We start from the raw sequence: 13,383 nt of genomic DNA on the forward strand, positions 1-13,383 counted from the left end.
TTGGTTTAGTGGTAGAATTCCCACCTGCCAAGAGAGAGGTCTGGATCTGAAAAGGGAATAAACACCAAACAAATGTTGTACTAAAAGCATATGACTCTTAGCTTGGGAGTTTTATTTCTATTGACTAAGCTGGCCAGGCTTTGTTACAGTGTTGTAGCATCAAGGCAAGGCAACGCTTGCTCTTCAATCTACACTATTAAACCAAAGCAAAGTTTCCACATTCAGTAGATCCTGATATTCCTGCATGGTTTCACCCACTGATGTACACCTGAAACAGCGATATATTTTGTTAAAGAGTGCCTGGCTCTTTGCATTTTGGTGGTGCAAGTATAGAATTTAACATACAATGATTTAGTGGTAGAATCTTGTGGTTTAGTGGTAGAATTCTCGCCTGCCATGAGGGAGGCATGGATCTGAAAAGGGAATAAACACCACCCAATGTTGTGCTCAAAGCAAATGACTCTTAGATTTGGAGTCTTATTCGCTATTGACTCAGATAGCTAGGCTTTTTTACAGTGTTATGGCATCATGGCAAGGCAAGGATTGCCCTTCAATTTATAAAACCAAAGCAAGGTTTCCACATTTAGTAGATCCTGAGATTCCTGCTTGGTTTCACACACTGATGTACACCTCTTTTAAGTTTCAAATAAAACACGTTTGGTTGTGTAGTGACAGAGATCTCGCCTGTAGAATTCTGGAAAAAACACCGCCCAACGTGGGGCTCGAACCCACGACCCTGAGATTAAGAGTCTCATGCTCTACCGACTGAGCTAGCCAGGCTTGGTTACTGTGATGTGACAAAAGTGCCACTCAAGCCAAGGAGTGCCCTACAAAGCTATTAAAGTAGATCTAGGCTACCACATTCAGTACACTGAGATGCATGCTTGGTTTCACACATTGAGGAAAATGGGTAAGTAACCTTGAAGTAAAATGTGAAGCATTGGTTGTTCAGTGGTAGAATTCTCGCCTGCCACGCGGTAGGCCCGGGTTCGATTCTCGGCCAATGCAGTACTCAAGTTTTACTGAAATTATGGTATATTTTGTTAAAGAGTGGCTGGCTATTTGCATTTTGGTGGTGCAGGTATAGAATTCCACATACAATAAATTAATGGTAGAATCTTGTGGTTTAGTGGTAGAATTCCCACCTGCCAAGAGAGAGGTCTGGATCTGAAAAGGGAATAAACACCAAACAAATGTTGTACTAAAAGCATATGACTCTTAGCTTGGGAGTTTTATTTCTATTGACTAAGCTGGCCAGGCTTTGTTACAGTTTGTAGCATCAAGGCAAGGCAACGCTTGCTCTTCAATCTACACTATTAAACCAAAGCAAAGTTTCCACATTCAGTAGATCCTGATATTCCTGCATGGTTTCACCCACTGATGTACACCTGAAACAGCGATATATTTTTGTTAAAGAGTGCCTGGCTCTTTGCATTTTGGTGGTGCAGGTATAGAATTTAACATACAATGATTTAGTGGTAGAATCTTGTGGTTTAGTGGTAGAATTCTCGCCTGCCATGAGGGAGGCATGGATCTGAAAAGGGAATAAACACCACCCAATGTTGTGCTCAAAGCAAATGACTCTTAGATTTGGAGTCTTATTCGCTATTGACTCAGATAGCTAGGCTTTTTTACAGTGTTATGGCATCATGGCAAGGCAAGGATTGCCCTTCAATTTATAAAACCAAAGCAAGGTTTCCACATTTAGTAGATCCTGAGATTCCTGCTTGGTTTCACACACTGATGTACACCTCTTTTAAGTTTCAAATAAAACACGTTTGGTTGTGTAGTGACAGAGATCTCGCCTGTAGAATTCTGGGAAAAAACACCGCCCAACGTGGGGCTCGAACCCACGACCCTGAGATTAAGAGTCTCATGCTCTACCGACTGAGCTAGCCAGGCTTGGTTACTGTGATGTGACAAAAGTGCCACTCAAGCCAAGGAGTGCCCTACAAGCTATTAAAGTAGATCTAGGCTACCACATTCAGTACACTGAGATGCATGCTTGGTTTCACAAATTGAGGAAAATGGGTAAGTAACCGTGAAGTAAAATGTGAAGCATTGGTTGTTCAGTGGTAGAATTCTCGCCTGCCACGCGGGAGGCCCGGGTTCGATTCCCGGCCAATGCAGTACTCAAGTTTTACTGAAATTATGGTATATTTTGTTAAAGAGTGTCTGGCTCTTTGCATTTTGGTGGTGCGGGTAAAGAATTCCACATACAATAAATTAATGTTAGAATCTTATGGTTAAGTGGTAGAATTCCCACCTGCCAAGAGAGAGGTCTGGATCTGAAAAGGGAATAAACACCAAACAAATGTTGTACTAAAAGCATATGACTCTTAGCTTGGGAGTTTTATTTCTATTGACTAAGCTGGCCAGGCTTTGTTACAGTGTTGTAGCATCAAGGCAAGGCAACGCTTGCTCTTCCATCTACACTATTAAACCAAAGCAAAGTTTCCGCATTCAGTAGATCCTGATATTCCTGCATGGTTTCACCCACTGATGTACACCTGAAACAGCGATATATTTTGTTAAAGAGTGCCTGGCTCTTTGCATTTTGGTGGTGCAGGTATAGAATTCAACATACAATGATTTAGTGGTAGAATCTTGTGGTTTAGTGGTAGAATTCTCGCCTGCCATGAGGGAGGCATGGATCTGAAAAGGGAATAAACACCACCCAATGTTGTGCTCAAAGCAAATGACTCTTAGATTTGGAGTCTTATTCGCTATTGACTCAGATAGCTAGGCTTTTTTACAGTGTTATGGCATCATGGAAAGGCAAGGATTGCCCTTCAATTTATAAAACCAAAGCAAGGTTTCCACATTTAGTAGATCCTGAGATTCCTGCTTGGTTTCACACACTGATGTACACCTCTTTTAAGTTTCAAATAAAACATGTTTGGTTGTGTAGTGACAGAGATCTCGCCTGTAGAATTCTGGGAAAAAACACCGCCCAACGTGGGGCTCGATTCCACGACCCTGAGATTAAGAGTCTCATGCTCTACCGACTGAGCTAGCCAGGCTTGGTTACTGTTGTGTGACAAAAAGGCCACTCAAGCCAAGGAGTGCCCTACAAGCTATTAAAGTAGATCTAGGCTACCACATTCAGTACACTGAGATGCATGCTTGGTTTCACAAATTGAGGAAAATGGGTAAGTAACCATGAAGTAAAATGTAAAGCATTTTTTGTTCAGTGGTAGAATTCTCGCCTGCCACGCGGGAGGCCCGGGTTCGATTCCCGGCCAATGCAGTACTCAAGTTTTACTGAAATTATGGTATATTTTGTTAAAGAGTGTCTGGCTCTTTGCATTTTGGTGGTGCAGGTATAGAATTCCACATACAATAAATTAATGGTAGAATCTTGTGGTTTAGTGGTAGAATTCCCACCTGCCAAGAGAGAGGTCTGGATCTGAAAAGGGAATAAACACCAAACAAATGTTGTACTAAAAGCATATGACTCTTAGCTTGGGAGTTTTATTTCTATTGACTAAGCTGGCCAGGCTTTGTTACAGTGTTGTAGCATCAAGGCAAGGCAACGCTTGCTCTTCAATCTACACTATTAAACCAAAGCAAAGTTTCCACATTCAGTAGATCCTGATATTCCTGCATGGTTTCACCCACTGATGTACACCTGAAACAGCGATATATTTTGTTAAAGAGTGCCTGGCTCTTTGCATTTTGGTGGTGCAGGTATATAATTTAACATACAATGATTTAGTGGTAGAATCTTGTGGTTTAGTGGTAGAATTCTCGCCTGCCATGAGGGAGGCATGGATCTGAAAAGGGAATAAACACCACCCAATGTTGTGCTCAAAGCAAATGACTCTTAGATTTGGAGTCTTATTCGCTATTGACTCAGATAGCTAGGCTTTTTTACAGTGTTATGGCATCATGGCAAGGCAAGGATTGCCCTTCAATTTATAAAACCAAAGCAAGGTTTCCACATTTAGTAGATCCTGAGATTCCTGCTTGGTTTCACACACTGATGTACACCTCTTTTAAGTTTCAAATAAAACACGTTTGGTTGTGTAGTGACAGAGATCTCGCCTGTAGAATTCTGGGAAAAAACACCGCCCAACGTGGGGCTCGAACCCACGACCCTCAGATTAAGAGACTCATGCTCTACCGACTGAGCTAGCCAGGCTTGGTTACTGTTGTGTGACAAAAAGGCCACTCAAGCCAAGGAGTGCCCTACAAGCTATTAAAGTAGATCTAGGCTACCACATTCAGTACACTGAGATGCATGCTTGGTTTCACAAATTGAGGAAAATGGGTAAGTAACCGTGAAGTAAAATGTGAAGCATTGGTTGTTCAGTGGTAGAATTCTCGCCTGCCACGCGGGAGGCCTGGGTTCGATTCCCGGCCAATGCAGTACTCAAGTTTTACTGAAATTATGGTATATTTTGTTAAAGAGTGTCTGGCTCTTTGCTTTTTGGTGGTGCAGGTATAGAATTCCACATACAATAAATTAATGTTAGAATCTTGTGTTTTAGTGGTAGAATTCCCACCTGCCAAGAGAGAGGTCTGGATCTGAAAAGGGAATAAACACCAAACAAATGTTGTACTAAAAGCATATGACTCTTAGCTTGGGAGTTTTATTTCTATTGACTAAGCTGGCCAGGCTTTGTTACAGTGTTGTAGCATCAAGGCAAGGCAACGCTTGCTCTTCAATCTACACTATTAAACCAAAGCAAAGTTTCCACATTCAGTAGATCCTGATATTCCTGCATGGTTTCACCCACTGATGTACACCTGAAACAGCGATATATTTTGTTAAAGAGTGCCTGGCTCTTTGCATTTTGGTGGTGCAGGTATAGAATTTAACATACAATGATTTAGTGGTAGAATCTTGTGGTTTAGTGGTAGAATTCTCGCCTGCCATGAGGGAGGCATGGATCTGAAAAGGGAATAAACACCACCCAATGTTGTGCTCAAAGCAAATGACTCTTAGATTTGGAGTCTTATTCGCTATTGACTCAGATAGCTAGGCTTTTTTACAGTGTTATGGCATCATGGCAAGGCAAGGATTGCCCTTCAATTTATAAAACCAAAGCAAGGTTTCCACATTTAGTAGATCCTGAGATTTCTGCTTGGTTTCACACACTGATGTACACCTCTTTTAAGTTTCAAATAAAACACGTTTGGTTGTGTAGTGACAGAGATCTCGCCTGTAGAATTCTGGGAAAAAACACTGCCCAACGTGGGGCTCGAACACACGACCCTGAGATTAAGAGTCTCATGCTCTACCGACTGAGCTAGCCAGGCTTGGTTACTGTGATTTGACAAAAAGGCCACTCAAGCCAAGGAGTGCAATACAGGCTATTAAAGTAGATCTAGGCTACCACATTCAGTACACTGAGATGCATGCTTGGTTTCACACATTGAGGAAAATGGGTAAGTAACCGTGAAGTAAAATGTGAAGCATTGGTTGTTCAGTGGTAGAATTCTCGCCTGCCACGCGGGAGGCCCGGGTTCGATTCCCGGCCAATGCAGTACTCAAGTTTTACTGAAATTATGGTATATTTTGTTAAAGAGTGCCTGGCTCTTTGCATTTTGGTGGTGCAGGTATAGAATTCCACATACAATAAATTAATGGTAGAATCTTGTGGTTTAGTGGTAGAATTCCCACCTGCCAAGAGAGAGGTCTGGATCTGAAAAGGGAATAAACACCAAACAAATGTTGTACTAAAAGCATATGACTCTTAGCTTAGGAGTTTTATTTCTATTGACTAAGCTGGCCAGGCTTTGTTACAGTGTTGTAGCATCAAGGCAAGGCAACGCTTGCTCTTCAATCTACACTATTAAACCAAAGCAAAGTTTCCACATTCAGTAGATCCTGATATTCCTGCATGGTTTCACCCACTGATGTACACCTGAAACAGCGATATATTTTGTTAAAGAGTGCCTGGCTCTTTGCATTTTGGTGGTGCAGGTATAGAATTTAACATACAATGATTTAGTGGTAGAATCTTGTGGTTTAGTGGTAGAATTCTCGCCTGCCATGAGGGAGGCATGGATCTGAAAAGGAATAAACACCACCCAATGTTGTGCTCAAAGCAAATGACTCTTAGATTTGGAGTCTTATTCGCTATTGACTCAGATAGCTAGGCTTTTTTACAGTGTTATGGCATCATGGCAAGGCAAGGATTGCCCTTCAATTTATAAAACCAAAGCAAGGTTTCCACATTTAGTAGATCCTGAGATTCCTGCTTGGTTTCACACGCTGATGTACACCTCTTTTAAGTTTCAAATAAAACACGTTTGGTTGTGTAGTGACAGAGATCTCGCCTGTATAATTCTGGGAAAAAACACCGCCCAACATGGGGCTCGAACCCACGACCCTGAGATTAAGAGTCTCATGCTCTACCGACTGAGATAGCCAGGCTTGGTTACTGTTGTGTGACAAAAAGGCCACTCAAGCCAAGGAGTGCCCTACAAGCTATTAAAGTAGATCTAGTCTACCACATTCAGTACACTGAGATGCATGCTTGGTTTCACAAATTGAGGAAAATGGGTAAGTAACCGTGAAGTAAAATGTGAAGCATTGGTTGTTCAGTGGTAGAATTCTCGCCTGCCACGCGGGAGGCCCGGGTTCGATTCCCGGCCAATGCAGTACTCAAGTTTTACTGAAATTATGGTATATTTTGTTAAAGAGTGTCTGGCTCTTTGCTTTTTGGTGGTGCAGGTATAGAATTCCACATACAATAAATTAATGTTAGAATCTTGTGGTTTAGTGGTAGAATTCCCACCTGCCAAGAGAGAGGTCTGGATCTGAAAAGGGAATAAACACCAAACAAATGTTGTACTAAAAGCATATGACTCTTAGCTTGGGAGTTTTATTTCTATTGACTAAGCTGGCCAGGCTTTGTTACAGTGTTGTAGCATCAAGGCAAGGCAACGCTTGCTCTTCAATCTACACTATTAAACCAAAGCAAAGTTTCCACATTCAGTAGATCCTGATATTCCTGCATGGTTTCACCCACTGATGTACACCTGAAAAAGCGATATATTTTGTTAAAGAGTGCCTGGCTCTTTGCATTTTGGTGGTCCAGGTATAGAATTCAACATACAATGATTTAGTGGTAGAATCTTGTGGTTTAGTGGTAGAATTCTCGCCTGCCATGAGGGAGGCATGGATCTGAAAAGGGAATAAACACCACCCAATGTTGTGCTCAAAGTAAATGACTCTTAGATTTGCAGTCTTATTCGCTATTGACTCAGATAACTAGGCTTTTTTACAGTGTTATGGCATCATGGCAAGGCAAGGATTGCCCTTCAATCTATAAAACCAAAGCTAGGTTTCCACATTTAGTAGATACTGAGATTCCTGCTTGGTTTCACACACTGATGTACACCTCTTTTAAGTTTCAAATAAAACAGGTTTGGTTGTGTAGTGACAGAGATCTCGCCTGTATAATTCTGGGAAAAAACACCGCCCAACATGGGGCTCGAACCCACGACCCTGAGATTAAGAGTCTCATGCTCTACCGACTGAGATAGCCAGGCTTGGTTACTGTTGTGTGACAAAAAGGCCACTCAAGCCAAGGAGTGCCCTACAAGCTATTAAAGTAGATCTAGTCTACCACATTCAGTACACTGAGATGCATGCTTGGTTTCACAAATTGAGGAAAATGGGTAAGTAACCGTGAAGTAAAACGTGAAGCATTGGTTGTTCAGTGGTAGAATTCTAGCCTGCCACGCGGGAGGCCCGGGTTTGATTCCCAGCCAACGCAGTACTCAAGTTTTACTGAAATGATGGTATATTTTGTTAAAGAGTGTCTGGCTCTTTGCTTTTTGGTGGTGCAGGTATAGAATTCCACATACAATAAATTAATGTTAGAATCTTGTGTTTTAGTGGTAGAATTCCCACCTGCCAAGAGAGAGGTCTGGATCTGAAAAGGGAATAAACACCAAACAAATGTTGTACTAAAAGCATATGACTCTTAGCTTGGGAGTTTTATTTCTATTGACTAAGCTGGCCAGGCTTTGTTACAGTGTTGTAGCATCAAGGCAAGGCAACGCTTGCTCTTCAATCTACACTATTAAACCAAAGCAAAGTTTCCACATTCAGTAGATCCTGATATTCCTGCATGGTTTCACCCACTGATGTACACCTGAAACAGCGATATATTTTGTTAAAGAGTGCCTGGCTCTTTGCATTTTGGTGGTGCAGGTATAGAATTTAACATACAATGATTTAGTAGTAGAATCTTGTGGTTTAGTGGTAGAATTCTCGCCTGCCATGAGGGAGGCATGGATCTGAAAAGGGAATAAACACCACCCAATGTTGTGCTCAAAGCAAATGACTCTTAGATTTGGAGTCTTATTCGCTATTGACTCAGATAGCTAGGCTTTTTTACAGTGTTATGGCATCATGGCAAGGCAAGGATTGCCCTTCAATTTATAAAACCAAAGCAAGGTTTCCACATTTAGTAGATCCTGAGATTCCTGCTTGGTTTCACACACTGATGTACACCTCTTTTAAGTTTAAAATAAAACACGTTTGGTTGTGTAGTGACAGAGATCTCGCCTGTAGAATTCTGGGAAAAAACACCGCCCAACGTGGGGCTCGTACCCACGACCCTGAGATAAGAGTCTCATGCTCTACCGACTGAGCTAGCCAGGCTTGGTTACTGTTGTGTGACAAAAAGGCCACTCAAGCCAAGGAGTGCCCTACAAGCTATTAAAGTAGATCTAGGCTACCACATTCAGTACACTGAGATGCATGCTTGGTTTCACAAATTGAGGAAAATGGGTAAGTAACCGAGAAGTAAAATGTGAAGCATTGGTTGTTCAGTGGTAGAATTCTCGCCTGCCACGCGGGAGGCCCGGGTTTGATTCCCGGCCAATGCAGTACTCAAGTTTTACTGAAATTATGGTATATTTTGTTAAAGAGTGTCTGGCTCTTTGCTTTTTGGTGGTGCAGGTATAGAATTCCACATACAATAAATTAATGTTAGAATCTTGTGGTTTAGTGGTAGAATTCCCACCTGCCAAGAGAGAGGTCTGGATCTGAAAAGGGAATAAACACCAAACAAATGTTGTACTAAAAGCATATGACTCTTAGCTTGGGAGTTTTATTTCTATTGACTAAGCTGGCCAGGCTTTGTTACAGTGTTGTAGCATCAAGGCAAGGCAACGCTTGCTCTTCAATCTACACTATTAAACCAAAGCAAAGTTTCCACATTCAGTAGATCCTGATATTCCTGCATGGTTTCACCCACTGATGTACACCTGAAAAAGCGATATATTTTGTTAAAGAGTGCCTGGCTCTTTGCATTTTGGTGGTCCAGGTATAGAATTCAACATACAATGATTTAGTGGTAGAATCTTGTGGTTTAGTGGTAGAATTCTCGCCTGCCATGAGGGAGGCATGGATCTGAAAAGGGAATAAACACCACCCAATGTTGTGCTCAAAGTAAATGACTCTTAGATTTGGAGTCTTATTCGCTATTGACTCAGATAACTAGGCTTTTTTACAGTGTTATGGCATCATGGCAAGGCAAGGATTGCCCTTCAATCTATAAAACCAAAGCTAGGTTTCCACATTTAGTAGATCCTGAGATTCCTGCTTGGTTTCACACACTGATGTACACCTCTTTTAAGTTTCAAATAAAACAGGTTTGGTTGTGTAGTGACAGAGATCTCGCCTGTAGAATTCTGGGAAAAAACACCGCCCAACATGGGGCTCGAACCCACGACCCTGAGATTAAGAGTCTCATGCTCTACCGACTGAGCTAGCCAGGCTTGGTTACTGTTGTGTGACAAAAAGGCCACTCAAGCCAAGGAGTGCCCTACAAGCTATTAAAGTAGATCTAGTCTACCACATTCAGTACACTGAGATGCATGCTTGGTTTCACAAATTGAGGAAAATGGGTAAGTAACCGTGAAGTAAAATGTGAAGCATTGGTTGTTCAGTGGTAGAATTCTAGCCTGCCACGCGGGAGGCCCGGGTTTGATTCCCAGCCAACGCAGTACTCAAGTTTTACTGAAATTATGGTATATTTTGTTAAAGAGTGTCTGGCTCTTTGCATTTTGGTGGTGCAGGTAAAGAATTCCACATACAATAAATTAATGTTAGAATCTTGTGGTTAAGTGGTAGAATTCCCACCTGCCAAGAGAGAGGTCTGGATCTGAAAAGGGAATAAACACCAAACAAATGTTGTACTAAAAGCATATGACTCTTAGCTTGGGAGTTTTATTTCTATTGACTAAGCTGGCCAGGCTTTGTTACAGTGTTGTAGCATCAAGGCAAGGCAACGCTTGCTCTTCAATCTACACTATTAAACCAAAGCAAAGTTTCCACATTCAGTAGATCCTGATATTCCTGCATGGTTTCACCCACTGATGTACACCTGAAACAGCGATATATTTTGTTAAAGAGTGCCTGGCTCTTTGCATTTTGGTGGTGCAGGTATAGAATTTAACATACAATGATTTAGTGGTAGAATCTTGTGGTTTAGTGGTAGAATTCTCGACTGCCATGAGGGAGGCATGGATCTGAAAAGGGAATAAACACCACCCAATGTTGTGCTCAAAGCAAATGACTCTTAGATTTGGAGTCTTATTCGCTATTGACTCAGATAGCTAGGCTTTTTTACAGTGTTACGGCATCATGGCAAGGCAAGGATTGCCCTTCAATTTATAAAACCAAAGCAAGGTTTCCACATTTAGTAGATCCTGAGATTCCTGCTTGGTTTCACACACTGATGTACACCTCTTTTAAGTTTCAAATAAAACACGTTTGGTTGTGTAGTGACAGAGATCTCGCCTGTAGAATTCTGGGAAAAAACACCGCCCAATGTGGGGCTCGAACCCACGACCCTGAGATTAAGAGTCTCATGCTCTACCGACTGAGCTAGCCAGGCTTGGTTACTGTTGTGTGACAAAAAGGCCACTCAAGCCAAGGAGTGCCCTACAAGCTATTAAAGTAGATCTAGGCTACCACATTCAGTACGCTGAGATGCATGCTTGGTTTCACAAATTGAGGAAAATGGGTAAGTAACCGTGAAGTAAAATGTGAAGCATTGGTTGTTCAGTGGTAGAATTCTCGCCTGCCACGCGGGAGGCCCGGGTTCGATTCCCGGCCAATGCGGTACTCAAGTTTTACTGAAATTATGGTATATTTTGTTAAAGAGTGTCTGGCTCTTTGCATTTTGGTGGTGCAGGTATAGAATTCCACATACAATAAATTAATGGTAGAATCTTGTGGTTTAGTGGTAGAATTCCCACCTGCCAAGAGAGAGGTCTGGATCTGAAAAGGGAATAAACACCAAACAAATGTTGTACTAAAAGCATATGACTCTTAGCTTGGGAGTTTTATTTCTATTGACGAAGCTGGCCAGGCTTTGTTACAGTGTTGTAGCATCAAGGCAAGGCAACGCTTGCTCTTCAATCTACACTATTAAACCAAAGCAAAGTTTCCACATTCAGTAGATCCTGATATTCCTGCATGGTTTCACCCACTGATGTACACCTGAAACAGCGATATATTTTGTTAAAGAGTGCCTGGCTCTTTGCATTTTGGTGGTGCAGGTATAGAATTTAACATACAATGATTTAGTGGTAGAATCTTGTGGTTTAGTGGTAGAATTCTCGCCTGCCATGAGGGAGGCATGGATCTGAAAAGGGAATAAACACCACCCAATGTTGTGCTCAAAGCAAATGACTCTTAGATTTGGAGTCTTATTCGCTATTGACTCAGATAGCTAGGCTTTTTTACAGTGTTATGGCATCATGGCAAGGCAAGGATTGCCCTTCAATTTATAAAACCAAAGCAAGGTTTCCACATTTAGTAGATCCTGAGATTCCTGCTTGGTTTCACACACTGATGTACACCTCTTTTAAGTTTCAAATAAAACACGTTTGGTTGTGTAGTGACAGAGATCTCGCCTGTAGAATTCTGGGAAAAAACACGGCACAACGTGGGGCTCGAACCCACGACCCTGAGATTAAGAGTCTCATGCTCTGCTGACTGAGCTAGCCAGGCTTGGTTACTGTTGTGTGACAAAAAGGCCACTCAAGCCAAGGAGTGCCCTACAAGCTATTAAAGTAGATCTAGGCTACCACATTCAGTACACTGAGATGCATGCTTGGTTTCACAAATTGAGGAAAATGGGTAAGTAACCGTGAAGTAAAATGTGAAGCATTGGTTGTTCAGTGGTAGAATTCTCGCCTGCCACGCGGGAGGCCCGGGTTCAATTCCCGGCCAATGCAGTACTCAAGTTTTACTGAAATTATGGTATATTTTGTTAAAGAGTGTCTGGCTCTTTGCTGTTTGGTGGTGCAGGTATAGAATTCCACATACAATAAATTAATGTTAGAATCTTGTGGTTTAGTGGTAGAATTCCCACCTGCCAAGAGAGAGGTCTGGATCTGAAAAGGGAATAAACACCAAACAAATGTTGTACTAAAAGCATATGACTCTTAGCTTGGGAGTTTTATTTCTATTGACTAAGCTGGCCAGGCTTTGTTACAGTGTTGTAGCATCAAGGCAAGGCAACGCTTGCTCTTCAATCTACACTATTAAACCAAAGCAAAGTTTCCACATTCAGTAGATCCTGATATTCCTGCATGGTTTCACCCACTGATGTACACCTGAAACAGCGATATATTTTGTTAAAGAGTGCCTGGCTCTTTGCATTTTGGTGGTGCAGGTATAGAATTTAACATACAATGATTTAGTGGTAGAATCTTGTGGTTTAGTGGTAGAATTCTCGCCTGCCATGAGGGAGGCATGGATCTGAAAAGGGAATAATCACCACCCAATGTTGTGCTCAAAGCAAATGACTCTTAGATTTGGAGTCTTATTCGCTATTGACTCAGATAGCTAGGCATTTTTACAGTGTTATGGCATCATGGCAAGGCAAGGATTGCCCTTCAATTTATAAAACCAAAGCAAGGTTTCCACATTTAGTAGATCTGAGATTCCTGCTTGGTTTCACACACTGATGTACACCTCTTTTAAGTTTCAAATAAAACACGTTTGGTTGTGTAGTGACAGAGATCTCGCCTGTAGAATTCTGGGAAAAAACACCGCCCAACGTGGGGCTCGAACCCACTACCCTGAGATTAAGAGTCTCATGCTCTACCGACTGAGCTAGCCAGGCTTGGTTACTGTGATGTAACAAAAAGGCCACTCAAGCCAAGGAGTGCCCTACAAGCTATTAAAGTAGATCTAGGCTACCACATTCAGTACACTGATATGCATGCTTGGTTTCACACATTGAGGAAAATGGGTAAGTAACCGTGAAGTAAAATGTGAAACATTGGTTGTTCAGTGGTAGAATTCTCGCCTGCCACGCGGGAGGCCCGGGTTCGATTCCCGGCCAATGCAGTACTCAAGTTTTACTGAAATTATGGTATATTTTGTTAAAGAGTGTC

General features: G+C 41.9%; 5 non-coding genes across 5 annotated transcripts; 3 read left to right on the forward strand and 2 right to left on the reverse strand.

The window, feature by feature from the left end:
- Positions 1-707: 707 nt before the first annotated feature.
- TRNAK-CUU (transfer RNA lysine (anticodon CUU)) lies at positions 708-780 on the reverse strand. The gene has a single exon. It is a non-coding gene; the product is annotated as a tRNA-Lys (tRNA).
- A 1,049-nt stretch (positions 781-1,829) lies between these two features.
- Positions 1,830-1,902, reverse strand: TRNAK-CUU (transfer RNA lysine (anticodon CUU)). The gene has a single exon. It is a non-coding gene; the product is annotated as a tRNA-Lys (tRNA).
- A 156-nt stretch (positions 1,903-2,058) lies between these two features.
- TRNAG-GCC (transfer RNA glycine (anticodon GCC)) lies at positions 2,059-2,129 on the forward strand. The gene has a single exon. It is a non-coding gene; the product is annotated as a tRNA-Gly (tRNA).
- Positions 2,130-5,421: 3,292 nt separating this feature from the next.
- TRNAG-GCC (transfer RNA glycine (anticodon GCC)) lies at positions 5,422-5,492 on the forward strand. The gene has a single exon. It is a non-coding gene; the product is annotated as a tRNA-Gly (tRNA).
- Positions 5,493-6,541: 1,049 nt separating this feature from the next.
- TRNAG-GCC (transfer RNA glycine (anticodon GCC)) lies at positions 6,542-6,612 on the forward strand. The gene has a single exon. It is a non-coding gene; the product is annotated as a tRNA-Gly (tRNA).
- The last annotated feature ends 6,771 nt before the right edge of the window (positions 6,613-13,383 follow it).

Source organism: Crinia signifera, unplaced genomic scaffold (genome assembly GCF_055691185.1).
Source record: "Crinia signifera unplaced genomic scaffold, ASM5569118v1 HAP2_SCAFFOLD_74, whole genome shotgun sequence".
Classification (NCBI taxonomy): Eukaryota; Metazoa; Chordata; class Amphibia; order Anura; family Myobatrachidae; genus Crinia; species Crinia signifera.